The sequence below is a fragment of the Arvicanthis niloticus genome, chromosome 8 (assembly GCF_011762505.2).
Source record: "Arvicanthis niloticus isolate mArvNil1 chromosome 8, mArvNil1.pat.X, whole genome shotgun sequence".
Taxonomy (NCBI): domain Eukaryota; kingdom Metazoa; phylum Chordata; class Mammalia; order Rodentia; family Muridae; genus Arvicanthis; species Arvicanthis niloticus.
Window position 1 is genome coordinate 2,364,814 of NC_047665.1, and position 27,923 is coordinate 2,392,736.

General features: G+C 40.3%; 1 protein-coding gene and 1 pseudogene across 2 annotated transcripts in view; both read left to right on the top strand.

Annotated features, from left to right (window-relative positions):
- Nucleotides 1-4,400: 4,400 nt before the first annotated feature.
- Nucleotides 4,401-27,923, top strand: part of LOC117713998 (uncharacterized) — a 29,992-nt pseudogene continuing 6,469 nt past the window's right edge. Inside the window, exons 1-4 of the transcript XR_013112004.1 lie at nucleotides 4,401-4,552; nucleotides 16,860-16,986; nucleotides 17,180-17,240; nucleotides 18,615-19,588. The product of XR_013112004.1 is annotated as an uncharacterized LOC117713998 (transcript). The remainder of the gene's footprint in view (nucleotides 4,553-16,859; nucleotides 16,987-17,179; nucleotides 17,241-18,614; nucleotides 19,589-27,923) is intronic.
- LOC117713735 (uncharacterized) overlaps nucleotides 19,448-27,923 on the top strand; it is a 43,684-nt gene continuing 35,208 nt past the window's right edge. The window contains exon 1 of the mRNA XM_076938880.1: nucleotides 19,448-19,579. The gene's annotated coding sequence lies outside the window, so the exon portion shown is untranslated. The remainder of the gene's footprint in view (nucleotides 19,580-27,923) is intronic.

The following is a 27,923-nucleotide window of genomic DNA, read 5'->3' on the forward strand; positions in this document are numbered from 1 at the left end:
ATATGTATGTGTATATACATTGATGGTAATATATATATATATATATATATATATATATATATATATATGGGTGATTTTGATACAGGGATTTCTGTGTAGCCCCTGGCTGTCCTGGAATTTACTGTGTAGACCAGGCTGGCCTCCAACTCAGAAGTCCACTTGCCTCTGCCTCCCAAGCGCTGGGATTAAAGGCATGTACCACCACTGCCTGGCTTAGAAGTATATTTCTATAGCATTAATTTCTGATTCTATATGACAAGACATACAGAAAAGCTCTCATTTATGGAAATACCCAAGAACATGCCAAGTGACAGCTCATATGTAACTACTTAGACCTTAGGTTTTTGTGGAACTGTATCATAGATCGTTGTGAGCTGCCATGTAAATGCTAAGAATGAAGCCTGGTTCTACAGTTGGTGCTCTTAACACCTGACAGATCTCTCCAGCCCCTCTTACCCACTTTCAATAAAGAAAAATATAATACTATACACAAGGTATCTGGGACAAGAGGAGCAGCTTTAAAAAGAGCTGCAAGTGTGTAGTGGAGTTGGCACAAAACTGAGGCTCTGTGTCTCAGTGACAGAGCTGGAAAACTAGGGAGACCTAAGTGCTCTGTAGTCTAGGCAAGTTCATCATAACCTCAAGAAGCTGAGCAATGAACTTCATGACGTCATGTTTTCCTGGTGGATTAGGTCTTGCTTTGGTCTGTTCCATCTTCCATATGCTTTGACTCTTTGTGGAATAATATTGTTTCTTTTTAGCGTTGACAGTTGGAAACATAACAGTCTTTTTGAGGGTCATGGAAGAGTGTGGTACAGAAGAGGCAGGAGTTGAAACGAGATGTGGGGTTTAAATGGGAAATGTCGCCCATTGCTCACATGTTGAATACTTTTTTTTCCAGTACCTGGAAGTCTTTGAGAGAAGTAGGGGAAAAGTCTAGGATAATCATTCTGGGGAATTTGGGTGACATCTACCTCCATATGAAAGGTAGGTGAGGTTTGCCATGATCAATAGCAAAAAGCTCACTAGGTAAATAAAATAATCCCCTTGCAGCTTTTGGATCCCATGTGGGACTGTATCTACTTCACAGAGGAGGGGCCATCGTAGTGTCCTCTTGATCTTTGGATGGTTTGTGCTCCCGAAGTCCTATTGCTTATTAAAGAGTGGAACTCTCAAGTAGGAGAATTAGCCCCAGGCAATGAGTTCCCTATTTGGCTAATCAATACAACATGGGCAGTCCTTGAACCATATTCAAACAACCAATAAAAATGCAATCAACGAGTTTTATTTATGTATTTGAGTCTTCATAGTCACACATATGTAACAAGTAAGAAATTGGCAGGAAGAATTTAGGATGGAGAGGGGAGAAGTAAGGGGATAAATTGTTGAAGTGTATTTGATTATGGTTCATAGAAAACGTAATTGATTAGTAAAATACCTAAGCATAGGAAGACATTGCCTTTTCAGATGCAGCCTGGTGTGTCCTGAAATGATGGAGTTTGGGTGTGCCTCTGAAAGTCTCAATAGACAAAAATGCTAAAGCATGGACAGTTCCTGCCTATTTTAAGGCAAACTGCTTGAGAGGAGTCTTTGGTCTTAGCTGAATGACTTGAAGCAAAGCAGCTGGATTCATTGAGGTGCTCTTCAGTTAAGTTACAAACTTTTGGCCTACTACAGCCATGGCTTGGAGCTTCAGGTCAGGACCACTACCATGAAATGACCTGTTTCAACCTGTCAAGTGTGTAGTGAGGTAGATAAACCCTTCTTTTATAGCCGTTAGACATCTGAGAGCTCTCTTGTTGGGCACTCGCTTTGGAGGACTCTATTTCTGCTTCTTGGCTTAGCATGGCATCCTGAAAGCAGAGTGGTAAGAAATATCAGGACACACATGAAACTGGATGGAGGAAAGAGAGCAGTGGAGTGCACATGAGTTTGATGATCTCAAGAGGAAAGTAGACTAGCTAGATGAAAGGGCATAGATGAAGGAGAGTCTGAGCAGCTAGCAGTTCAGTTGTAGAATCAAGCTTATAAGTAAATGTTTTGCTTATGGTTAAGAAAATGAAGTTAACTCACTTGTTTAGCATGTTTTTACCAAACCTACCACAGTGTTTGCCATTATTGGAAAAATGTAAAAACATGACAGATACAGACAGTGATATATTATATTTCAAATATATAAAAATTAATTTTAAATGAAATTATGTTAAATACAGAGATGGCTTAATTATGAGCATTGGATGTTACAGATGATGACACAGGTTGCAGTCTCAGAAATCACAAGGCATTAAACCAGTTGCTTTAACTAGGATCACAAGGGATCTAATGCCCTCGTATGGCCACTTCAGGTACTGCATACAAACAAGTGCCAGGAAAACCCTCATACACATAAAATAAAAATAATGTATAAATAAATGGAGTCTTTTACGCAGATGTCACAGCCTTGAGACAGACAGCATTCAGGATGAGGTAAAATGTACCTCAGTTCAAGTTACTGAAGTTAATTATTTAAAACTGAAACAAGTGGGCACCTTGAGGGCTTTTTATTTTTTGCAATACTGAACATGGGATATTCCTTCTTTAATATGGAGCTTTTGAGAGGATAGGAAAAATCTTTAATCTAGACCACAGCTTCTGGTGGCAGCCTACGTATATAAAGGATATGGAAGATGGAAGGTCCTTCTGATGTTCTGCTTGCTATGCTCCGGCAAGAAGGATCACTTCATTTTCTAGCGTCAGAGCTTCTGTCTTTGGAATTTTGGTGTGTGCTGAAGACCACCTGAGACATACAGGCACTGCTGTAGTCTTCAGCCTTCCATTGGTACAAAGTCTCCGTTTTACTCGTGGGACGACATTCTGAGATTCATTCCTATACATCCGTGTTGTGCATACATAACGAGATCCTGCTATGAGTTCTGTTCATCTGGAAAACCACTACTAATACCGACAGAGTTTTTCACCTTCGCACTGAGGAAGATGTGCTGGCTAACGATAGTCCTCTATAGTGATCGGCATCCATTTCCTGCTTTTGTCCCAGGGTTGTCTGGAGAATTGTACTGACAGGTCCAGATAAACCCCATTTGTCTCTATTTAAGGATCCTATTGGTCTCCATTTGGAGGACCAGGCCTGATAGGCCATAAGGCACTATCTCCAGGAGTCAACCATAAGCCCAGGATCCAGTTCCTAAGACACCAGCTCTAGCAACAGACCATAAAATCCAGAACAAGGTCCTTACCCTCCTCCTAGAGAATAGCCTAGGGACAACTACAAAAATGGGGAAATATCCTAGAGCCAGCCGCCTGGGCTGGGCAGCCCTATAGGGTTAAACATGGTTAAAATGTTCATGAGGTGGGAATTCAAATCACTGACAACCGGTGACCCCCTTGCACCCACTAATGAAATATTAGATTACCGAATTCTTCTAGAGAGTCCCACCTGTTCTCTATAAGAAGGTCTGAGTGCCTTTCTCTGGATTACCATTTCAAAGAATGATTGAGACCCATGTGCTAGTTGTTTCTGCAGAATGAGCGCTTTTTGTTTTTGCATAGTATCTGAGTCTAGGATCCTCCTTCAGGGATTTTCAGATAATTATAATATGTAGCAGGTGAATATTAATTCCGGTTTTCCTGACATCAGTGTGAAATCACAAAAACAAATATCCTCTTTTGTGTCCTAAAATCTCTCTATAATTGTTAATATTCCTGGAGGCCTTCTGCCTGTGGTCATATAGTTCAGTCTGCTCCAAGGTGAAAATGGACTGTGCAAGGATTTCATCCTGACTAAAGGAGGACGGGGGGTGGGGGGGGGGGTGGAGGGGGGGAAGAAGGAGGGAGGAGGAGGAGGAGGAGGAGGAGGAGGAGGAGGAGGAGGAGGAGGAGGAGGAGGAGGAGGAAGAGGTGGGAAAGGAAGAATTTTCTGCATAGTTCTGGAAGACCAAAAAAAAAAAAAAAAAGGTATCGCAGGAGAGGCACAAGTGATACTGAAAGAAAAATCTTGCAGATCTGAAAACTGCATCTGCACTAGAAACCTGGGACAGGAAAGCCTTTACTGCATGTGTTCAGAGGCGCCAACCCTAAGAGAGGTGCTCATGTCACTCAAGATTCCCCAGCCAATCAGAGCCTCCAAGAAGACATTCCAATCAGAAGGAGAGGAGGGTTCTCTAGGTGCTTTGTTCCACACTATTCGTTCAACATACTTTATCCCTAAAGGAGGTGCTCATGTCACTCAAGATTTGCCGGCCAATCAGAGCCTCCAAGAAGAATTTCCTCTCAGAAGAGGAGGGTTCTTCTTAGTGTTTTGCTCCACACTACTCGTTCAGCATACGTTATCCCTACAGGGAGATACTCATATCAGTCAAGATTCACTGGCCAATCAGAGCCTCCGAGGAGACGTTTCAATCAGAAAAGGAGGGTACTTCTGGTTGCTTTGCACTGTACTTCAGGTTCAGCTCTATTGCTGAGCAAGCAGTAAAGTGGTTGGTGTGATGTGGTTTGACCACTGCTGCTGGATGCCTTAGTGGAGTGCAGACAGGCTGAGCTACTAAATCGCAACATGGTGAGCATGAGAAAACTGCCCCTAACCTGAAGGAGAGGTGCTCTGAGAAGCTGGAGTCCGGGTGGTGGGCCCTCCCCAGGCGGAGTTGGGAACTAGCAGGCACCTGTGAGGTTCCATGTGGTCTTAGCCACTAGATGTACTCAGCGGTGGCATCTGAATAACTTCATCACGGGAGCTGCATCTGTACAAAAGGCTTGGAGCAAGGGCTTGCATGTAGAAACATCCTTAGCAGGGTGCCAAATTCGGAAAGACCTCGTTTGGTTTGTCTGGTATCTTCTAAATAGACATTGTGCCCTGGCCATTTAAGATCCATTTGGATGCAATTTTTTGGCGGTTGTGAACGCTCTGGGTAGCACTCTAAATTTAAGCTATGATGAAAATAATACAATCTATGATGTAAAGGATTTTCTAAGGTTTAAAAGATAGTGAGTCACAGCTGAAGATAGTGACTTCAGCTGAGGGACTGCCTCTAAAGTACCCACAGGTAAGTAGCATGGTAAGGGAGCATCTAGGAGATCAGGATGCTAGGATACACACTGGATTTGTTCACTGGGATTGTCAGGAAATGTAGCTCCAAAACATAACAAAGGAGTCAAGCCTGATTAACAACTTCTAGGCCCAACCCCAGATCAGTGTCACTCTTTTAAAATCTGCTCTAAGGAGCATTGCAGGGTCACAACCAACACTCATGCCTGGTGTGCCATAAAGGATCGTTTTTCTTCTTGAGAGAAGCATAGTTTGGCCACCTGGGCAAGACATCTGGTGAATCCATTTGAAAAGCAAAAACACTGTTGTGGTGAGGACTGGCCAAGCAATGCTCTCCCTGAAGCCTTCATGGATAGAGAATTACATAGCTCCATCTCAAACACAGCCCCATGCTTGGCAGAGCCTGTAATTACCTGGGGCCTAGGACCTGGACCCTTTCCCCAAGGCCTTGAAGTATTTATCAAAAACAGAAAGCAGAGCTCCTTTGAAAGCAGGAATGTGCTTGGGAGAGCTGGTAATGGTCTGGGCCTAGGTCCTTTGGAGAGAGGATGTCTCTCATCCTGAGATTCCAACAGTTCCTACCACATGGTGCTGATGATATCAGTCACAAGCCACTGTAGGCATGGTCAGTAATGTTGGTGAGATCACCCTGTTCTCAGTGGGCAATATTGTTTGATTAGATCCATCTTTAGTTTGTCCCATTGTATGGTGTGGATTCTGCTGACTTCATTGAAGTCTCCCATCTCTTTCCATGTTCCCTGTAGGTAGTGTACAAGCTGCTATTCTCCAGAAGCTTCCTTAGCATAAGCCTTGTCTCCTGGCTAACCACCCCAACTTTATACTTTGTATCTTTTATTTCTGTCTTTTGCACTCTCTGAGACCTTCCACTTAGGACTGTCTCACTGAAGAATGGCCTGCTCTTTCAGAGTATTGGTGTGCTTAGGAAATATTTGGTGAAGCCGGGCAGTAGTGATGCATTCCGTTAATCCCAGTACTTGGGAGGCAGAGGCAGCTGGAATTCTGAGTTTGAGGCCAGCCTGGTCTGCAGTGTAACTTCCAGGACAGCCAGAGCTATATGTAGAAACCCTATCATGAAAATCCAAGAAAAAGAATTTAGTGAAATATATTTAGTGAAATATATTCTCTATATAAATCTCCCCACCACCAAGTGGCTAAACCAAGTTGTATTCTTTCCATCCTTAAATTGTTCACAGTATTACCTAGGGTATAAACCTAAAACAGACATAAGGATGACAGCATATGTGGGATGCAAACTGTCTTGTGGCTTGGCTCTTCTTTCAGCATTAGCCAGAGGTAGATGAGTGGTATTGTTACAGACATTTTTTTTCTCTTAGTTAATATTTCTATCGTGTCTAAGCTGATTTCCTCCCTGGGAAGACATTAATTCTAGAACAGCTGTATTTTCATTCCTTTAGAAAAATGTTTCTAACACAAACTATGTTGCCTGAGGGACACTGGCACTGATCCCAGGGTGTTGCTTCCCAGGGCAATGACCTTGCTTTCCTCTTGATTAAAGTTTCTAAATTCTTGAAGTAAGGTTTAGTACCACAAGAGAGTTTTAAAATTCCCCATTTGAGTCACGGAATGAACTGTGCCTTGCAGTCACAGGGAAAGGATTTGCATGTGGAGCACGGCTTCTGCCCTCAGACCATACAGGAGGACCCAGTGTCCTGTGTACAGTGCAGAATGAAAAGGGTAGGTAATACCTAGATCACAGACTAACTAAAGTTTCAGGCACTCAGCTGCAGGGCTCACCTGCATTATGAAGAAGGACCTGACTGAAGGAGGGTGGGTGATTTTGTAATTTCCTAGCAAGCGTTAATGCATACATTCTAATGTAAACACACAAGATTGATGGATATACAATTTGAAGTGATTAGGTTGATCCAGTGAATATTGAATTTCCAATTAGGGTAATGTCCTATGTGGATCTGTGCAGTCCTCATTGACATATTTAGTCAGCTCAGATATTTGAGACACAGTCCATTCATTGGCTGCAACTGTGTGTGTCAGGTTACAGGAGTCAGCAACTACCAGTCCACATAGGGGCAAGATCAAAAAGTATTTTATTAATGCCATTGTCTCGGCCAGGGAATGGGTTGCTCTTTTTCAAAGTCAATATACCTGTGTGTAACATATCTTCTCCAAAAGTCCATTGTTGGCATTACTTTATATTTGTTTTGATTTATTTATTTATTTATTTATTTATTGAGACAGGGTCTCTGTATATCCTTGGCTGTCCTGAAGCTCATTCTGTAGACCAGGCTGGCCTTGAACTGAGAAATCCACCTGCCTCTGCCTCCCAAGCACTGGGATCAAAGGCTTGTGTCACCACTGCCTGGCTGGCATTACTTATAAATTTCATTTGTTAAAGAATCATAGCCTAATCTGTTACTTGTTTCAATTCTCCAATGTTTTCTGATCAATAATATTTTCAATTTTTCCCAATTGTTTTGATTATTTGTCTCTATTCATAGCAGTATGTTCTGTAGCTCAGGCCTGACTGATCTTATATAATTGAGAATTACTTTGCACAGTCAGTCTTGACTCTGACACCCAGTTCCTGGGAGATAGTCCTACAACACCTTCCAGGATGTTCATACTGGTCAGTGGGAAGGAAAACAGACCATGCATGAGTGTTTTCTGAGGTCTCTGTCATTTTGGGGGTAATTAAAATAAAGAGGATCCCCATGTATGAATTGACTTCACTGATAACACCATGTGGAAGGGTGGATCTGAGAAGACCTATCCTGTGTGAGTCACTTGATCACTAACCCTCCAGTAGGGCAGATGCTAAGTTCCTGAGGCCTAGCTGGGTTGTCCAAGCTAATGAGGGACATGGGCAGGGCTAGCAGTCAGAAGCATCAGTAAAGATAGCATGCAGGTTCTTCTAGGATGCTCCTCAGCCACATCCATTTATAGCTCTGAGTGAGACCACAGACCTACCTTGAAAAAGATGAGGATAACTGACTCCAGCCCAGGAAGAGCACATCAGTAGAGCTATCAGAGTCTCCAGTCTGCTGGAACTAGGATGAAGTATGAACCACACTGTTCTTTTTACACATGTTTTGATCTGGGTAGAGGTGATTGACTTTGTTTCCTCCCTAAGAGTGGATTCCTCAGGGAAGGGAGGCTCTGCAGGTCTGGCCATTGGATGGCTGTGGTGATGATACTATGACTACCCAGTGTGGACACAGAGGCTTTTTGTGTGCACTGAGAGGATATATAGGGAAACTTGAGGTCTGATTTATAGAAGTTCTAAATGTTCTCCTTCACAATTCAGTTTCATTGGATATATTTGACACATAGTTTAGGAACTGGTAGAATGGAGGTGCTTATGGTCTGTTGGCCTTACTTGAGTAACATTCTTTTAACTTTCTACTACTACCAGTCCCAATGGCATCATTCAGGCAAATTCAATTTCATAGTACAAAGAGTTTCTGTGATGCAGAGGTGTTTGATGTATTCATGGTGTTGTTCTGTGGATAGGGCAAATTCTACATTTTGTTCCATATCCCATGTGACAGGAAACACACATTCTTTGAGTTTGTTTTTTGTGTGGGCATCAGAGCGCCTGGGTTTAACTGAGATTTCTAGGTCCCAATGAGGGGTTGGTTATAAAGCCATAGCCCACCTTTCTGATCACTTCCATTTTCAAAGAGAGCTTTAGAGAATGGGGCGACTGTCTCTGAAAGAAAGATCAAAAGTATTTGGAGAAATAGAAATATAACAACTTTGAGTTATTTTTTTTTCTGGGAGTTTTGAGTCTATTTTTCTTCTAACCAATTACAATCACAGTTAACACTGTTGAAATTCTAATTTTTTCTGGCTGAGATGCCTCACAGCTTTTGATGAAGACTTGAATATATTTGGGTATTTTATTCTTGGCTTTTTCTCTACACAAACCAGGTCTGGACAACAGCAGTGGAAGGTGCAGCAGTAGAGGTAACCATGATTATTGGGTCTCAGATAACAGTTACCAGGGATGGTCCACAGGCCTCTGACCTGGTCCTATAACTAACATCTAAATACTGAGCTTCAGGTTCCCAGGATTAATTTATTCCCTTCTTTATGAATTTAAATTTTTCTTGTTGTTAATCTGTGACAGTCTATTCCTTTATTGGATGAAAAGAATCTGTGAGCTGTGCAGGTCATAAAAAGCATTTTGCTTGGGGTCGGGGTGATCTGAGTTTAGATACCAACACCCATGTTAACTACTATTACTCCAGATCCAGAGGATCTGACATCCTCCTCTGTGGTGTGTCACTCACACTCAGATGGAAAATATTCTCTCTCATAAAATCATACATGAACATAGGGAGAAACATGTCTTCAAACTCCATCTCATAGTGGAATTAAAGCAAATCTAGCAAGTTCATGTGTATAATAGAAAGCATACAGTGTTTTTTAATCTGTTATTTTATATTTCTTTAATGTTTCCATTTCATAAATGTGGTACACACTTATTATCTAATCGTCAATCATAGGAAACAACATGGATTCTACGTGATCCTAATGGATACCCTGTTTTCTTAACATTAAAAAAAATCAGGTGTTTTTAGTATTCAACCCTATTTCTTCTGAATTTGAAATATCAGGATGTTTAATCTCTTCAGTTTTTTTGGAAGAGCCTCCACTCCTAATCCATCTCACATTGTGAGTGGAGAACCAGAACAAACAGGATGAGTGCTGACCAGTGATTTTGTAATGTTTATTCTGATTACAATCTTGCAGTTCTTATTTAAATGACCATGCTAGATTCACAGGTCTGTTTTTTTGTATCCTTTTTCCAATGCTGACATTATGTTGTATGATTTATTAATTATAATGTGATTATATTGTTGTTTCTCTAGGAAATGATAAACCTTCACCTCTTTTACTCTTCTGATAATTTACTATAAGTCCCTGGAGTTTTTGTTGGTTTGGGAACTTTCTGTGGAGAAACAGTTTTAGTTTTCTCTTCTTCACCTGAAAAGGTTGCCTCTCCTCATTTCTTGGAAAATCAGTATTTTCTAGTTTTTGCAGTCGTCAATGTTTGCATTTTTAATACGTAATTGGCCAGTTTGGTATAGGGTTCTTAAATTTATTTCATATATGATTATCTCTCTCCTAATTTACTTAAATTGTCATTCCTTCAGAATGTACAACCATCTGAGAGAACTATAACTGAGGGGGTGCCCCAGTCAGGATGGCTGATTGCTAACTTTATGAGAGATTGTGGGGGTGGACAATTGACTAGTGAAGGCTCTTCCACTGAGTGTGGAAGAATCCCTAAGGAAGTGGGCCTGGGCTGGATGAGCCAGCTAGCTGAGCATGAGACAGTGACCAAGCAAGAGAGCAAACCTGGAAAACAATGTTTGCCTGTGGCTTTTCCTTTCATATTTGAACTTGAGTTTCTATTGTAAGCTTTCCAAATAATGGAATGAGGTTCAAATTTCATTGGATAGTTTATGAATTTCAAAAGTTATATCCTTTCTGAGTTTCCCCTCCAGAAGAACCCTCTCTCATTCTCCCTCCCCCTGCCTCTATGATGGTGCTCTCCCTCCCACTCACCCACTCCCACTCACCCATTCCCACCTCACTACTCTGGCATTCCCCTATACTGGGGAATGGAGCCTTCACAGGACCTAGGACTTCTGTTCCTATTGATGCCAGACAATTCCATTCTTTGCTAAGTATGGGGCTGGAGCCATGGCTCCCTCTATGTGTACTCTTTGGTTGGTACTTTAGTCCCTGGAGCTCTGGGGGGAGGGGGTCTTATTAGTTGATATTGTTGTTTTTCCTATGGGGTTGCAAACCCCATCGGCTCCTTCAGTCCTTTCTCTGACTCCTATATTGGGGTCCTTGTGCTCTGTCTAGTGGTTGGCTGTGAGCATCTGCCTCTGTGTTTGTCAGGCTCTAGTAGAGCCTCTCAGGAGACAACTATAACAGGCTCCTGTCAGCAAGCACTTCTTGGCATCCACAATAGTGTCTGGGTTTGATGTCTGTATATGGGATGGATCCCAAGGTGGAGCTGTCTCTGCCCCACACTTTGACCCTGTCTTTCCTTTTTTTTTTTTTTTTTTTTTTTTTAATATTTTCTTTTCTTTTTATTAGATATTTTATTTATACTTCAGATGCCATCCCCTTTCCCCATTCCCACCCTTAGAAAACCCCTAACCCGTGCCCCCTTTTCCATTTTGCATTTATACATTTTTTTAAAATAATGTTAATCATAAGCGTTATAAGTTTGGAATTGTTCGATCAGAGGTGTAACCCAACCTAGATATAACAACTATCTTTGACTGGTGGAGATACATGAATATCTGCCTCCCTGTCTCCCCGCTCTTTCTCTCTTTCATCACCTAGCTTCTCCTCTCCTTCTTCTCCTCTTCTTACTCCTTTTCTTCCTCTCAGTACTCCTCCTACCTTAGCTCCTCCTACACATCACCTTTCCTGTTAAAATGAAACTTTTCTCTCAAAATAAAATTAGAGCATAATTATGCCAATTTGTACCAGTGAGGTACAAGATAGTCCTAATGCCCCGTCCATCCTTTTGTTGACTAACCAGCACCTCTGTCAGACCCTGTCTTTCCTTTACACAGGAGCCATTCTGGGTTAAGAATTTGGAGATGATTGGTTGTCCTGTCTCCCAACTGGGAGCCTTGCCCGACCTCTGGATATGGTGTCTACAGGTTCTCCCCTTCATTGTTGGGCATTTCAGCTAATCTCATCCCTGTTGGGTCCTGGGAGCCTTTTGCTTTCTTGGCATCTGGGACTTCCTGGTAGCTAACCCCAGTTCCCTGTTCCCCATTGCTACCACCTCTGTTCAAATTCCTGACCATCTGCAAATCATCCCTCTCTCCTCTAATACCTGGTACTGCCCCCTTCCCCTTTTTCTCCCTCTTCCTCCTGTCTTCCTCTCAAGTCCCTCCCACTCTCTACCTCCTGCAAGTATTTAGTTCCCCTTTCTAAGAAGGACTGAAGTATCTACATTTTGGTCTTCCTTCTTTTTGAGCTTCATGTGGACTGTGAATTATATCCGAGCTTTTGGGCTAATATCCACTTATCAGTCAGTGCATTCCATGTGTGTTCTCTTATGACTATACCTCTCGATGGTATTGTCTAGTTCCACCCATTTGCCTATGAATTTCATGAAGTTGTTGTTTTTAATAGTTGATTAGTACTCCATTGTGTAAATGTACCACATTTTCTGTATCCATTTCTCTGTTGAAGGACATCTGGGTTTGTTGTAGCTTCTGTCTATAATAAGTAAGGCTGCTATGAACATAGTAGAACTTGTGTCCTTGTTAATTGTTGGAGCATCTTTTGGTATATGCCCAGGAGTGGTATAGCTGGGTCCTCAGGTAGTACTATGTCTGATTTTCTGAGGAACCACCAGACTGATTTCCAAAGTGGTTGTACCAGCTTGCAATCATCCTGCCAACCGTGGAGGAGTGTTCCTCTTTCTCCACATCCTTGCCAGCATCTGCTGTCATGTGCATTTTTGATCTTAGCCATTCTGACTGTCCTGTGGTGGAATCTCAGGGTTGTTTTGATTTGCATTTCCCTGATGACTAAGGGTGTGGAACATTTCTTTAATAGATGCTCCTTGGACATTTGATATCCCTCAGTTGAGAATTGTTTGTTTACCTCTGTCCCCCATTTTTTATGGAAAAATTGATTCTTTTATTTATTCTTTAATAATATCATTGTTTATTTTGATCATGCTTCCCCTGTACCACAACTCCTCTCAGATTCATCCTTCCAATTCCCCTCCATACACCCTCAACCCCTCAACCCTCTTTCTCTCCTCCTCCTCCTTCTCCTCCTCCTTTGCTCTTTCTTTGTCTGTCTGTCTCTCTCTCTCTCTCTTTGTCTGTCTGTCTGTCTCTCTCTCTTTCTCTCTCAATGAGTCCAGTCTGTGTTGCCCAATTAGCCTGAGAAGCAGGGTATAGAGTATGGTTGACCAGCAGGAGTCACACCATTAAAGAAAATGGACTCTCCGAGCAGATATCAAATGCCAGTAATTGCTCAGCTCATAGTGACACCCATGCCCACCTCCACTTTCCATGCTGGGATTCTTTCTTACATGAGCTTGAACAGGCTTATGCATATTGTCACAACCTCTATAAGTAGTTCATATGTGTCTGTCCTGTTGTGTCTGGAAAGGGGTTCCCTTGCAGTTATCCATCACCTCTGGCTATTCAGACCTTCTGAGCCCTCTTCTGTAAAGATGCTAAGACTTTCAGGGACGGGTGTGGATATCCCACTGGGGACTGAGCACTGTAGTTTCTCATCTATTCTGTTCACCAGTTGGGAGTCTCAATATTAATTGCCATCTGCTTCAAAAGAAAGCTTCTCTGATAAGGGCCAAGTGATATTGTGATCACTGAGCATAGCAACAAACCTTCAGGTATCATTTTCATACTGTGTCCATGTGGCACAATAATAGTGTTGAATTCTCCCTTGGGCTAATGACATATCCAACCGTAGATTCTCAACCATGTCAACAGTGGCAGGTATGGGTTTCATCCATGGAGCAGTGTGTAGATCCTATTAAAAAGTAGTTGGTTACTTTTACAACATTCATGCCACTATTTCTCTGGTGGGCATATCTTGTCAGGGTGGTCATTATTATAGATTAAAAAATGAGGTTTAGGTTACTCTTCTCCAGCAGTATTCATAACACAGCGCTGTGACCAGTTTCTCACTGAAGAGTCTTTTTCTCCTGAACCCAGTTGAGCTGCCATGTGAAGGAAACCACCACAGAAACTTAGTTCAGAATCACTGGTAACTCAGTCGATGGGCGCAACAACTAGAATCCTAGTCTTGTAAGCCATATTAAATCTAAATCTTCCGGTGGCTAATCCTGGTGCTGCCCATCTAAACCCGGAGTCACTTGTAGCTGCATCTTGTCCTCCCACTGTCACTGTCAAAAGCTCTGTACCCAATTTTTAATAGGGTTATTTTGTTCTCTGGAGTTTGTCTTCTTTAATTCTTTGTATATATTGAGTATGAGCCCCCTATCAGATGTAGGTTTGGTAAAGATATTTTCCCAATCTGTTGGTTGCTGTTTTGTCCTATTGACAGTGTCCTTTGCCTTACAAAAGCTTTGCAATTTTATGAGGTCCCATTTGTCAATTGTTGGTCTTAGAGCATAAACCATTGGTGTTCTATTCAGGAGATTTGGACCTGTGCCCACGTGCTTGAAATTCTTCCCCACTTTCTCTTCTCTTAGTTTCAATACCTGGTTTTAAGTGGAAGTCTTTGATCCACTTGGACTTGATCTTTGTACAAGGAAATAAGAATGAATCTTTGTGCAATCTTCTGCATAATGACTGCCAATTGAACCAGCACTATTGGTTGAAAATGCTGTCTGTTTTTTACTGCATAGTTTTGGCTTCTTTGTCAAAGATCAAGTGACCATCGATGCGTGGCTTTATTTTTGGGTCTTCAATTCCATTCCATTGATCCATTATATAAACAAAGTCAAAAGAAAAAGAACCTGCATGATTATCTCCTTAGATTCTGAGAAAGCATTTGACAAAATTCAACACCCCTCCTTGGTTAAAGCCTTGGGAAGATCAGGAATTCAAGGTCCATACCTAAACATCGCAAAAGCAATGTGCACCAAAGCAGTAGCCAACATCAAACTAAATAGAGAGAAACTTGAAGCAGTCCCATCAAAATCAGGGACTAGAAAAGGCTGCCCACGCTCTCCCTACCTATTCAATATAATACTCAGTGTCCTAGCCAGAGCAATTAGATAACAGAAGGAGGTCAAAGGGATAAAACTTGGAAAGGAAGAAGTCAAAATATCACTATTTGCAGATGATATTATACTACACTTAAGTGACCCCTAGAATTTCACCAGAGAACTCCTGAACCTGATAAACGACTTCAGCAAAGTGGCTGGATATAAAATTAACTCAAACAAATCAGTGGCCTTCCTCTACTCAAATGATAAACAGGCTGAGATAGAAATTAAGGAAATGATACCTTTAAAAATAGTCACAAATAGTATAAAATACCTTTGTGTGACACTAACCAAGCAAGTGAAAGATCTGTATAAGAACTTCAAGTCTCTGAAGAAAGAAATCAAAGATCTCAGAAGACAGAAAAATCTCCCATGTTCATGTATTGGCAGGCTTGATATAGTAAAAATGACCATCTTGCCAAAAGCAGTCTCCAGATTCAATGCAGTCCCCATTAAAATTCCCACTCAATTCTTCATAGAGTTAGAAAGAGCAATATGCAAATTCATTTAGAATAACAACAAAACCCAAGGATAGCAGAAAACTATGCTCCACAATAAAAGAACTTCTGGGAGAATCAATATCCCTGACCTCAAGCTGTAGTACAGAGCTATAATGATAAAAACTTCATGGAATTGGTACACTGACAGACAGGTAGATCAGTGGAGTGACGTATGTAAGAACCAGCCAGATCAAGCTATTTGTTACTTGATACTTGGGTTGTAGGATTGAATCATAACAGTTCTAATATGCAAGTTACAAAAATAAAATGCTAAATAAAATATGAATTTGCTTCTGGACAGAAACAGGAAATGTTCTGATTTGCATTTATATTGGAAATATAGTATGTTTAGATGGCATAAAGCATTGAAGTCTATATTTATCTTTATTAGCTGTCCTTGTAGAATCCTTAAGATTGGCATGTTAAGAGTAATACATAGAAAAGAAATCAATGTCATTGGATTTCAGTAGAAAACAGATTTCGTAAGAAACTAGGGTAAAGGTATTTTGTGTGATATTTTACCCTCAAATCCTTCTCATTCTGCCCATGACCTGGGATTTTGAGTAGGACAGTGTTAAAAAATAAGGGGCTGATTTCCTAGATGGAATAATAAATTTTTAGGCTGGTTATTACTAGTATCTCATTCAGGAGAACAGTGAAGTAACTCAAGAAGTGGGTTAGAAGTGAAAGTTAGTTTGTGGGTTTTAGAGAGGAATAACATCAGGTAGTTTCAGGTGACCCTCAAGTGCTGAAACAAAAGCATGGATTGAAATGCAAGGAGATTATCACAATTAAAGAAAGGATCTTCCCTATGGATTGGAAAACTTAGAAGTTGTCATAACGCTCCTGCTAACCCTCCAATTAATGGTGGGAATAAGCAGTTTGATTCTTAGTCCTAGTAAACAACTTCAGGAAAACCTGCCAGAACTGTGGTGTTGCTGCAGTGGGACCCATCCCCATTTAGAAGCCAAAGACAGCACGGCCACTTATGTCTTGTGGGTTCTGTAAACAAGAATGATTCAAAATTTAAGGTGAAGGATTTAAGTTAAGGTCTGTGGTTTTAGTTCAACACTGTTCAAGCCATCTCTGTTCCTAATGGTCAGAGCCCCAATGTCAAGCCTGGGTGAGTTCATTGCTTGAAGCTATGAGGGTGAGTCCTCAGTTGCATTTTCTGAACTCAGGATGTTGAGATACACAACATAAGAGACGTTTGCTATGGAGAGCTGCATATCCAGAGTAGAAGTGATCAAACCAACAGATGTATGAGAACTTGCCCCTTAAACTTGAAGCCACCTGTGTCTGAGATAGAGTCACGGCACTTGCTGTTTATCCTACTGGCATCTTGCCTCGCTCCATCCACCCAATGTACCCAATCCTGTCTACTGGAATGGGAAACTGCATTCTGTGACCTAATACAACTTGATAGCTATAGTAGAGCTTTGGTGTCAGGAAATAAGAGGGGCAGGCCCCAGAATTATAGGAATACATTGTCCATGAAGAAGACATGCCCAATGTTGTCTCTGTTGTGCTTTCTTTTGTACTCATGTATGGGATACTCTAGAGTGCACTGACTTATGAGGACGTGCGTGTGAACTTCACTCAGGAAGAGTGGGCTTTGCTGGATCCTTCCCAGAAGAAGCTCTACAAAGATGTCATGCTGGAGACCTACAGGAACCTCAGTGCTATAGGTAAGACTGTGAATTCCCTTTCCTGATTAAAATTGGAGAAAACAGTTTCTTTCCTTTGATGCACTTCTGTAATTCAGTTGACATGGATGCAGACTTTGGTTTAGAAGTCATGCATGACTCACTGGTTCACTGAAGTTAATAACTTACAGTTTACACAATGTCCATACATACATGTTCTGTTACTCTATTTTAGGATTTAATTGGGAAGACCAAAATTTTGATGAACATTGTCAAAGATCTAGAAGACTCAGAAGGTAATTTTTATGTGGAAACCCCTACAAATTTGCCTTTGAATAAATTTTAAAATGTGCTGAAAGTTTTAAGGAAAAGCAACAGTGTAACTGAGCACAGCTTTAAGTGTATTGATGATGGTTACATTGTAACACACCCATGTCCTCAATGCCCTGTATCTGATTTGTTTTTGCAAGGCATTCATTTAAGAAAGAGGACATGGAAACAATGCCTTAGTGTATATCTCCATTTGAAACATAGCCCTATCAGAGCAACACTGTAGAACTGGCAGTCAGTTTCTGCTCATTTTGTAAAAGCTATACACATTGAATAGTTGATAAATATATGTCCAAAAGCTTCTTTTTTGTTTGTTTGTTTTTTTTTTGTTTGTTTGTTTGTTTGTTTTTTTTTTGTTTTTTTGTTTTTTTTTTTTCCAAGACAGGGTTTCTCTGTGTAGCCCTGGCTGTCCTGGAACTCACTCTGTAGCCCAGGCTGGCCTCAAACTCAGAAATCCTCCTGCCTCTGCTTCCCAAGTGCTGGGATTAAAGGCGTGCGCCACCACTGCCCAGCGCAAAAGCTTCTAAGAAGCAAAGAGTCTATAGTAAATCTCATGTAACTCATTTATTAGTAGTGACATAGCTAAGTTTATAGAGATGGCAGCTTCTTGGAGGTATCCAGGATGTTGTGCCGTAACCTCCATCCCTACATCACATGTCTGTGAGGAACAAAAAAATCAAACCTTGTGAATGTAATGTTCAAACTTTTTTTTTTGTTAGTCTCCCTTTGGTAAGTATATAATATATAATATATCATAATAGATACAATCTGTATATAAAAGGGATTTAAGGAAACAATCTCTCTCTATTTATGTACCTCTCTCTCTGATAAAAAGTAGACGATATATAGTGGATGACAGTTAGTTTAGACTTTTTGAACATGATACAAGTTTACAATTAATTGCTTTTCCAATTTCATTTGCATTACATCAACAACCTCATTCTGTAGAAAATGCTCTTGAGTATTAGGAGTTTAGAAATGCTTCTATTTCTCCTGATTCATTTTGCAAATATAATATGATGGGCTGTATAGTATCAATTAGAATACAGTCAGTGTGTTAAAGCTCTGAATTCTTCCACTTTTTATCAAGTGTGACAAAAACCTTTTATTCAAAAAGAATACGTAAAGCTGAGCCGTATAAGGAATGCTCATAGAATCTCAGGTATCTTTGAAAATGAAAAACAACCCATAATGAAGGGAACAACATGAATGTAAACAAAGCAATGAAATCTTAAGGCGTGATTCCTCTTTATATTTAGACAAGTAGTACCATTAATTCTTACAGACAAAAGTATTTATCAGTGTGGTAAAGCTTTCACATGTGCCAATTTTCTTCTCAGGCATGAAAGAAGTCAGAGTGCAGAGAAACCCTCTGAATATACACAGTGTGATAAAGCCTTTGCTTTACATGCTCCCAGTTGTGCTCAAAGACACGAAAGTTTTCATACAGAAAAGACAACTTATGAAGTTATTCAGTGTGTCGAAGCCTTTGCACCTTACACAAGTAGCCAAATAAGTAAAAGCGCATAAATTGGACAGAAACCCTATGAATGTAATCAACATGGTAAAGCTTTTGCAAAACACAGTCATCTTAAAAGTCATGAAAGAATTCATAGTGGAGAGAAACCCTTCAAATATAATGACTGTGATGAAGCCTTCTTACATCTCTCAAGTCTTCACATGCATGAAAGGATTCATACTGGAGAGAAATCTTACAAATGTAATGAATGTGATAAAGCCTTTTCCCAACAGACTAGTCTCCAAATTCATAAAAGAATTCATACTGGAGAGAAACCATACAAATGTAATCAATGTGAGAAAGCCTTTTACCAAAACAGTCATCTTCAAATACATAAAAGAACTCATACTGGAGAGAAACTCTAGGAATGTAATCACTGTGGTAAAGCCTTCTTACATCTCTGAAATCTTCACATGCATGAAAGGATTCATACTGGAGAGAAACCTTACAATGTAATGAATGTGACAAAGCCTTTTTCCAACATAATAGTCTCAAAATACTTAAAAATATATACTTTAGAGAAAACCAACAAATGTGACCAACGTGATCACACCTTTACAAACCACAGTCATCTTAAAAGTCATGGAAGCATTCATACTGGAGTGAAACCCTACAAATGTAATCTATGTGACATAGGCTTTTCTCAACATTATAATCTACAAACTCATAAAAGAAGACATATTGGAGAGAAATCTTACAAGTGTAATCAGTGTGAGAAAGCCTTTTCAAAACACAGTCATCTCCAAAAGCATAAATGAATGCATACTGGAAAGAAAACCTACAAAGGTAATGAATGTAGGAAAGACTTTTTTTTTTACAGTACCATCCCTTTTAAATGTGTAAATGAACATACTAGACAAAAACCTTATGAATGTGATCATAGTGTTAATCATCATGAACATATTTATATTGCCAAGAAACCTGAATATAAGCAAAGTGGTAAAGCCTATGCCCAGCATATTTATCTAATGCTGCAAGAGTAAGTACTGGAGATACAAAGACAGACACGCACACACACACATAGAGACCTTATAAATGTACATAATGTGGTAAACCTTTGCATATCACAGTCATCTTAGAACACATAAAGGAGCACATAATATACCTCAGAATACATAAAAGAACACTCCAAAGAGAGAAACCTTTGTGAATAATGTGGTAAGGCCTTTGCAAGTGACATTTATCACTTAATGTATAAAATAACAAAAACTTATAAGAAACCTCATCAAAGTAAGCAATGTGGTAAAGTTTGTTCATGTACCAGTCGTTTTTGAAATCCTGAGAAAAATGAATGCTGCAGGGAGCCCCAATAAATGTAGTCAATGTGGTAAAATTTTGCACTTTGGTATCTTTATATAAGAGTAAAACCTTTAGCAGGTGATCAATCTGTTAAAGATTGCATGTCACAATAGTCTTTTAAGATCTAGAAGAACTCACAATTAGAGCAATCTGTGACTCTGATGGACTTGGTAACATCTTTAGCCAACCCACTTACATTAAGTTACACAAAGTTATTCATTCTTGAGAAGAGCTCTAGCATGTGTCAACTATTTGTTCAAGTATGATGATGTCTCTGTTTTTTTACCTGTAAACTCACAGGGAAAAATTCCTATGATTTTCATTGATAAGGTTTAGATTTCAGAGTTCACTTTAAGCCCATGAAATTACTCATTCAGGAATAAAATTTTATTGGTTCATATTAGTGCTTTTTTTTTTTTTTTTGCTGTAGTATAATGTCTAAGGTATTGTAGAAAAATTGAATCCCAAACCAGGATTTCTACCCCACCTTTGATCATTCATTTTCTAGGAAAAAGAAACATGCAATCTTTATATTTATAAAAAGCCTTAATCATCAGGAGAGATTGGCTGACATCTATTCTCTATGCTATTATGTGTATATCTCAGTGAATAATTTTATCGTAAAGTTTGCCTTGTTTTGTCTGGGCTCCTAACTCTAATCAGTCATCCCACATGGCTATTATTTTATTATTGACCTAACCTAAGGTTGCTTTTTCTCTGTCAACTTTCTTCTCCTCCTTGCGTTTCTCTTCCAACCCCAAGTCCAGTCTCCCTAAAGCCTGTCTCTGTCTCTTCTGTCCAGCTATGGATTGTTGTCATCTTTACTCACCAGTTGGAAGTGACTTGATGGCAAGGTCACATAGCTTCATTCACTTGGATCTGTGTGTGGTCCTTATCTGGGGCAACCAGGTTTTAGTGTCCTGAACTTAACATCACACTACATAGCAAGAAACCAAACCTCGATATTAAGACAACATTTCAAAGCATTTAAATTGCCTTGTTTCCAAATGGATATGGGAACACCATGAAGATGTCAGGGCAACAAGTGTCATATGTGGCAGCTAAAGAAGGGAGTTCAGAGCTCACATCCTCAGACTATATCCTTAAAGAGTGTGGGAACTAGACATGGTGTGAGGATGTAAATTCTAAAGTTCAGCCACAGTGACACTATTTTCTCTAGCAAGGGAACATTTCTTAAATCTCTCCAAATGACACTACCAACTGAGAAGGATTGATTTCTCGGCCTTCAAGCCTATCTGCTTTCTTTCTGTTTCATGAGCCAGATTATGATGAAGAAAAACTCTGTGTGTAAGCATTCAGATGCCTCAACCCCTGGGTTATAGTAATGAATGCTTATATAAGAGAAACATCATGGGTCAACTTTTCTTTGCTGACCAGCTTCTTTTAATTATGATATTTGTCCATGTCTTTGTGTGAGTATGTGCATGTAAATGCTGATTTCAAAGAAATTAAACTGTTGTATCTTCCTATAGGAGGAGTTAGAGGAAGATGCCAAAACCTGACTTTGTTTCTGCGAATGAACTCTTGTTAATTACTTGGCCATGTCTCTAGCCATCTAAACATTTTAAAGTGCTTTACATCATCTTGATGTTAGGAAATAGAAAAAACTCACACAAGAGAAAAACGCTGTCCATGTAAATGACTTGGTTATAGACTGTACATCACAGTCATTTTCAGTTTCAGGAAAAGCATCCTGTTTCTTCTCTTCTTCATCATAGCTCTGAAGGAAGTAAATTATTTCCCATGTTCAGTCAAGTATTTTGGTAGAGATCAGCAGTTGTACTTGTGTTTTGTATTTTCAAACATTTGGAATAGATGTTAAAGTTTGTTGTATGCATGGCAAATCCATTTACAGATGTTTATTGGGCTGTTCCTGAGTTACTTCTGTGACTTTTGTTCATCTTTAATTCTACTTTACTTGGTGATAGGTAGTATTCTGCTGCAAAGAATTAAGCTCCAAGAGTCACAGTTATGAAGATATACCTCACTGTCACTTGCTGAGGGATTTTGTAATTTCCCAGCATGTATTAATAATTCACATCATGTGAATGAATGCAGACCTGATTTGTGTGCATACAACTTGGGGAATGTAGCTTGATCTAGGGAATGTTAGATTTACCAGTAGAGGGCGCTCCTTGCAGATATGTCCTTTCCAGTTTCACAGTTAATTCACTCAGATGTATGAGACACAGGACATTGTTTTTAGCTATGTGTGTGTTTGTAATGGTTCCTATATGCTTGACCCAGGGAATGGCACTGTTGGAAGCTGTGGCCTTTTTGGAGGAGGTGTGGCCTTGTGGGTGTGTGCTTTAATACCCTTGTCTTAGCTGCCTGGGAGCCAGTAGTGTGCTAGCAGGCTTCAGATGAAGATGGAGAACCCTCAGCTCCTCCTGCTGCACCATGCCTGCCTGGAGCAGCTATGCTCCCACCTTGATGATACTGGACTTAACCTATGAACCTGTAAACCAGCCCCAACTAAATCATGGCCATATAAGAGTTGCTTTGTTTATGGTGTCCATCCACAGCAGTAAAACCTTAACTAAGACATTGTATGTTTACATGTCTCAGAAGTTAACATGGTACCTACGGACAAGGTTAAACAGTGCCTTTTTAAGCCATTCCCCCTGCAGAGGAATGAACTTCTCTTTTTTTAACATCAGTATAGCTAAGTGGATTTCATTTCAGTGATATTTGTCCTTTTTGAGAGTCAATACATAATTTTACTTTTTAAAAATTTGTTTATTAATTCACCTTAAACTGCAATATCAGCTACTCTCCTCCCACCACCCTCTCAGAGCTCCTCTCCTCATTCCCTCCTCTCCTTCTCTGTTGAGATGGAGGAACCACTCTTGTGTATGATCCCCAACTTTACTGGCCCCTCAACACCACTACCATGGACACATCATTTTCTACAGAAGTAGACACATCCTCTCACCGAGGCCAGACATGACAGCCCAGTTAGGGGATCGGGATCCACAGGTGGCAAATTCAGGGAAAGCTACTACTCCAGTGGATGGGGAACCCATATGAAGACCAATCTGCACATCTGTTACATATATGAGAGGTGCCTAGGTCTTGCTCATGCTCACTTTGGATGGTTGGTTGTTCAGTATCTGGGTGCCATAAAGATTCCAGGGTCGTAGATTCTGTTGTCTTCCTGTGGATTCCCTATCTTTGGGAACCTCAGTCCTTCTCTGATCTCTTCCACACAACTCGCCAGGTTCTGTCTTGTACTCTCCCCTCCATGAGCAGGACTGAGAGACCTTGGTTGCCACAAGCAAGGTCAAGTGGAGTTACCCACCTTGGCTGCCCGGAACACAGCAGAACTGCCCCTGGGCTTGCCCTGAGACATCTCCGGCCATGACCTGGAACTGACTATGGATTATCCCACCCATCTGAAACCAGGAGGGGTTGTGGGTTGGGTCTTCCCCTTTAAATTGAGAGCTGAACATTAAAGCTTGGGGCCTTGATCAGAGAACTTTGTCTTGGCCTCATCTCTTCTCGCCCTCCTTCCCCCTTCATTCCCAGCCCCCCTTTCAGGTGAATCCAGTTGACTTGTGGCCGCGGGCGGCTACACTGTCTAATGCTTGGCTGTTTGTCTCTGCATCTATTTCTGTTAGCTGTTTGTTATAGCCTCTCAGAAGTGAGGTGTGCTACAATCCTATTTGCAAGCATAGCATGATGTCATTAATGATATGAAGGACTGGTTTTTGCCCCATATGGAATGGGTCTCAATTTGGGCCAGTTGTTCTTTGGCCACTCTCTCCTCTGATCTACCCTCGTTTCTGTTTGTCTTATACACAGGACAGATATTAAATGGAATATAATTTTGGTGATGCAATGTCCTTATTTCTGCACTGGGAGTCCTGCGTGGCTACAGGAAGTGGCCAATTCATGATCCACATCTTCCACTCCTAGGAGATTTAGCTAGACCCTTGCAGTAGTCATCCTTGGGGTTTCTCCTGTCCCAGGTGTCTTGCAGGTCCTTGAGATTTCTTCTGGATCCCTACATCCCGAATTTCTATTATCTCTTCTGCTTTCCCTCCACCTGTCCCTTTCTCCCCCCACCCACGACTTCCTTCCCCATTTCTTCTCCCACCCAGTTCCCTTCCACTACCAACCACTGAAATCTTATGAGAAAAATCCAACCATCCTTCCTTGGCCCTCTTATATATTTGCATTGTTTGGGTCTGTGGATTTAACTGTGGTTATTCTATACATTATTTGTAACATCCACTTATAAGTCAGTATAATGACAATTATGGAAAAATGATTATTTTATTTATTCTTTGATAATATCATAGTTTATTTTGATCACGCTTCCCCTGTACCCCAACTCTTCACAGATCCATTCGATCCATTCTTTCACCTCCACTCTATGCACACTCAACCCCTCAACCCTCGCCCCCTCCCCATTCTTTTCCTTGTCTCTCTGTCTGTCTCTCTCTCTCTCTCTCTCTCTCTCTCTCTCTCTCTCTTTCTCTCTTTCTCTCCATGAGTCCAGTCTGTGTTGCTTAACTATCGGGCGAAGCAGAATATAGAGTATGGTTGACCTCCCAGGAGTCACACCATTAAAGAAAATGGACTCTCCGAGCAGATATCAAATGCCAGTAATTGCTCAGCTCATAGCCACACCCATGCCCACCTCCACTTTCCATGCTGGGATTCTTTCTGACTTGAGCTTGAACAGGCTTATGCATATTGTCACAACCTCTATAAGTAGTCCATATGTGTCTGTTCTGTTGTGTCTGGAAAAGGGTTCCCTTGCAGTTATCCATCACCTCTGGCTTTTCAGACTTTCTGAGTCCTCTTCTGTAAAGATGCCAAGACTTTTAGGGAGGGATGTGGATATCCCACTGGGGACTGAGCACTGTAGTTTCTCATCTATTTTTGTTCACCAGTTGAGGGTCTTAATATAAATTGCCATCTGCTTCAAAAGAAAGCTTCTCTGATGAGGGCCAAGTGATATTCTGAACTCTGAGCATAGCAACAAGCCTTCAGGTATCATTTTCACACTGTGTCCATTTGGCACAATAATAGTGTTGAATTCTCCCTCAGGCCAATGACATATCCAACCATAGATTCTCAGCCATGTCAACAGTGGCAGGTATGGGTTTCATCTATGGAGCAGTGTGTAGATCCTATTAAAAAGTAGTTGGTTACTTTCACAAGGTTCATGCCACTATTTCTCTCGTAGGCATTTCTTGTAAGGTTGTCATTATTATAGATTACTAAACGAGCTTTAGTTTACTCTTCTACAGCAGTATTCATAACACAGGACTGTGACCAGTTTCTCACTGAAGAGTCTTTTTCTCTGGAACCCAGTTGAGCCGCCTTTGAAGGAAACCACCACAGAAACTTAGTTCAGAATCAATGATAACTCAGTCGATGGGCACAACTACTAGAATCATAATCTTGTAAGCCATATTAAATCTAAATCCTCCAGTGGCGAATCCTGGTGCTCCCCACCTAAACCAGGAGTCACTTGTAGCTACATCTTGTCCTCCAACTGTCGCCATCAAAAAGCTCTGTACACCATTTTTAATAGGGTTATTTTGTTCTCTGGAGTTTGTCTTCTTGAGTTCTTTGTATATATTGAGTATGAGCCCTCCATCAGATGTAGGTTTGGTAAAGATCTTTCCCCAATCTGTTGGTTGCCGTTTTGTCCTATTGACAGTGTCCTTTTCCTTACAGAAGTTTTGCAGTTTCATGGGGTCCCATTCATTTATTGTTGATCTTAGAGCATAAGCCATTGGTGTTCTATTCAGGAAATTTTGCCCTGTGCCCATGTGTTCGAAACTCTTCCCCACTTTCTTAGTTTCAACATAACTGGTTTTAAGTGGAAGTCTTTGATCCATTTGGACTTGATCTTTGTACAAGGAGATAAGAATGGATCTATGTGCATTCTTATATATATCGACTGCCAGTTGAACCAGCACTATTTGTTGAAATTCCTGTCTTTTTTCCACGGGGTAGTTTTAGCTTCTTTGTCAAAATCTAGTGACCATAGATATGTGGCTGTATTTTTGGGTCTTCAGTTCTATTCCATTGATCCATTATATAAACAATGTAAAAAAAAAAAAAAAACACATGATCATCTCATTAGATACTGAGAAAGCATTTGACAAAATTCAACACCCCTTCTTGGTAAAAGCCTTGAAAAGATCAGGAATTCAAGGCCCATACCTAAACATCGTAAAAGCAATATGCAGCAAAGCAGTAGCCAACATCAAACTAAATAGAGAGAAACTTGAAGCAATCCCAGTAAAATCAGGGACTAGACAAGGTTGCCCATGGTCTCCCTACCTATTCAATATAGTATTCAGTGTCGTAGCCAGAGAAATTAGAGTACAAAAAGGAGGTCAAAGGGATAAAAGTTAGAAAGGGAAAAGTAAAAATATCACTATTTGCAGACGATATTATACTACACTTAAGTGACCCCCAGAATTTCACCAGTGAACTCCTGAACCAGATAAACAACTGCAGCAAAGTGTTTGGATATAAAATTAACTCAAACAAAACAGTAGTCTTCCACTACTCAAATGATAAACAGGCTGAGATAGAAATTAAGGAAATGATACCCTTCACAATAGTCACAAATAGTATAAAATACCTTGGTGTGACACTAACCAAGCAAGTGAAAGATCTGTATGACAAGGACTTCAAGTCTCTGAAGAAAGAAATCAAAGATCTCAGAAGATGGAAAAATCTCCCATGTTTCTGGATTGGCATGCTTTATTTAGTAAAAATGGCCATCTTGCCAAAAGCAATCTCCAGATTCAATGCACTCCCCATCAAAATTCCCACTCAATTCTTCATGGAGTTAGAAAGAGCAATATGAAAATTCATTTAGAATAACAACAACAACAACAACAAAAACAGAATAGCAGAAAACCATGCTCCACAATAAAATAACTTCTGGGAGATTCAATATCCCTGACCTCAAGCTGTAGTACAGAGCAATAGTGATAAAAACTGCATGGAACTGGTTTAGAGACAGGCAGGTAGATCAGTGGAGTGAGGTTTGTAAGAAGCAGCCAGATCAAGTTGTTTGTTATTTGACACTTGGTCTTAGGATTTAATCATAACAGTTCTAATATGCAAGTTACAAAAATAAAATGCTAAGTAAAATATGAATTTGCTTCTGGACAGAAACTGGGAATGTTGTCATTTGCATTTATATTGAAAATATAGGATCTTTAGATGGCATAAAGCATTGAAGTCTATATTTATCTTAATTAGCTGTCTTCGTAGAACCCTGAAGATTGGCATGTTAAGAGTAATACATACAAAGGAAATCAATGTCATTGGATTTCAGTAGAAAACAGATTTCATAAGAAATTAAGCTACAGGTTTTTGTGTGATATTTTGCCCTCAAATCCTTCTTATTCTCCTCATGACCTGGGATATTGAGTAGGGCAGTGTTAAAAAAATAAGGGGCTGATTTCCTAGATGGAATAATATATTGTTAGGATGGTTATTAGTAGCATGTCACAGCTAATCAAATCAGTTCCTTTAATTGGCTTATTGAGGATGAGTGGCTGAGTCTGTCTGGTTAATGTAGGAACTAAGCAGATTGAAATCCTGACTCTAGTGACAGAAGTCTCTCATGAAATTCAGCCATGCTGCCCTGTCTATCAAACTAAGATCAGTATTGCTTTTTCTTTATCATAATGTCTGTTACAGTTAGCAAGGCAGACTGTGATTGCCTCTGGCCAATATCCATAGTCTTTTCTGCAGCTCCAGAAATTCAGAGCCATGTAAGCAGTTAGTGTTAGCTGAGGTATATAGTTCACTAAGTTTTCTGTTC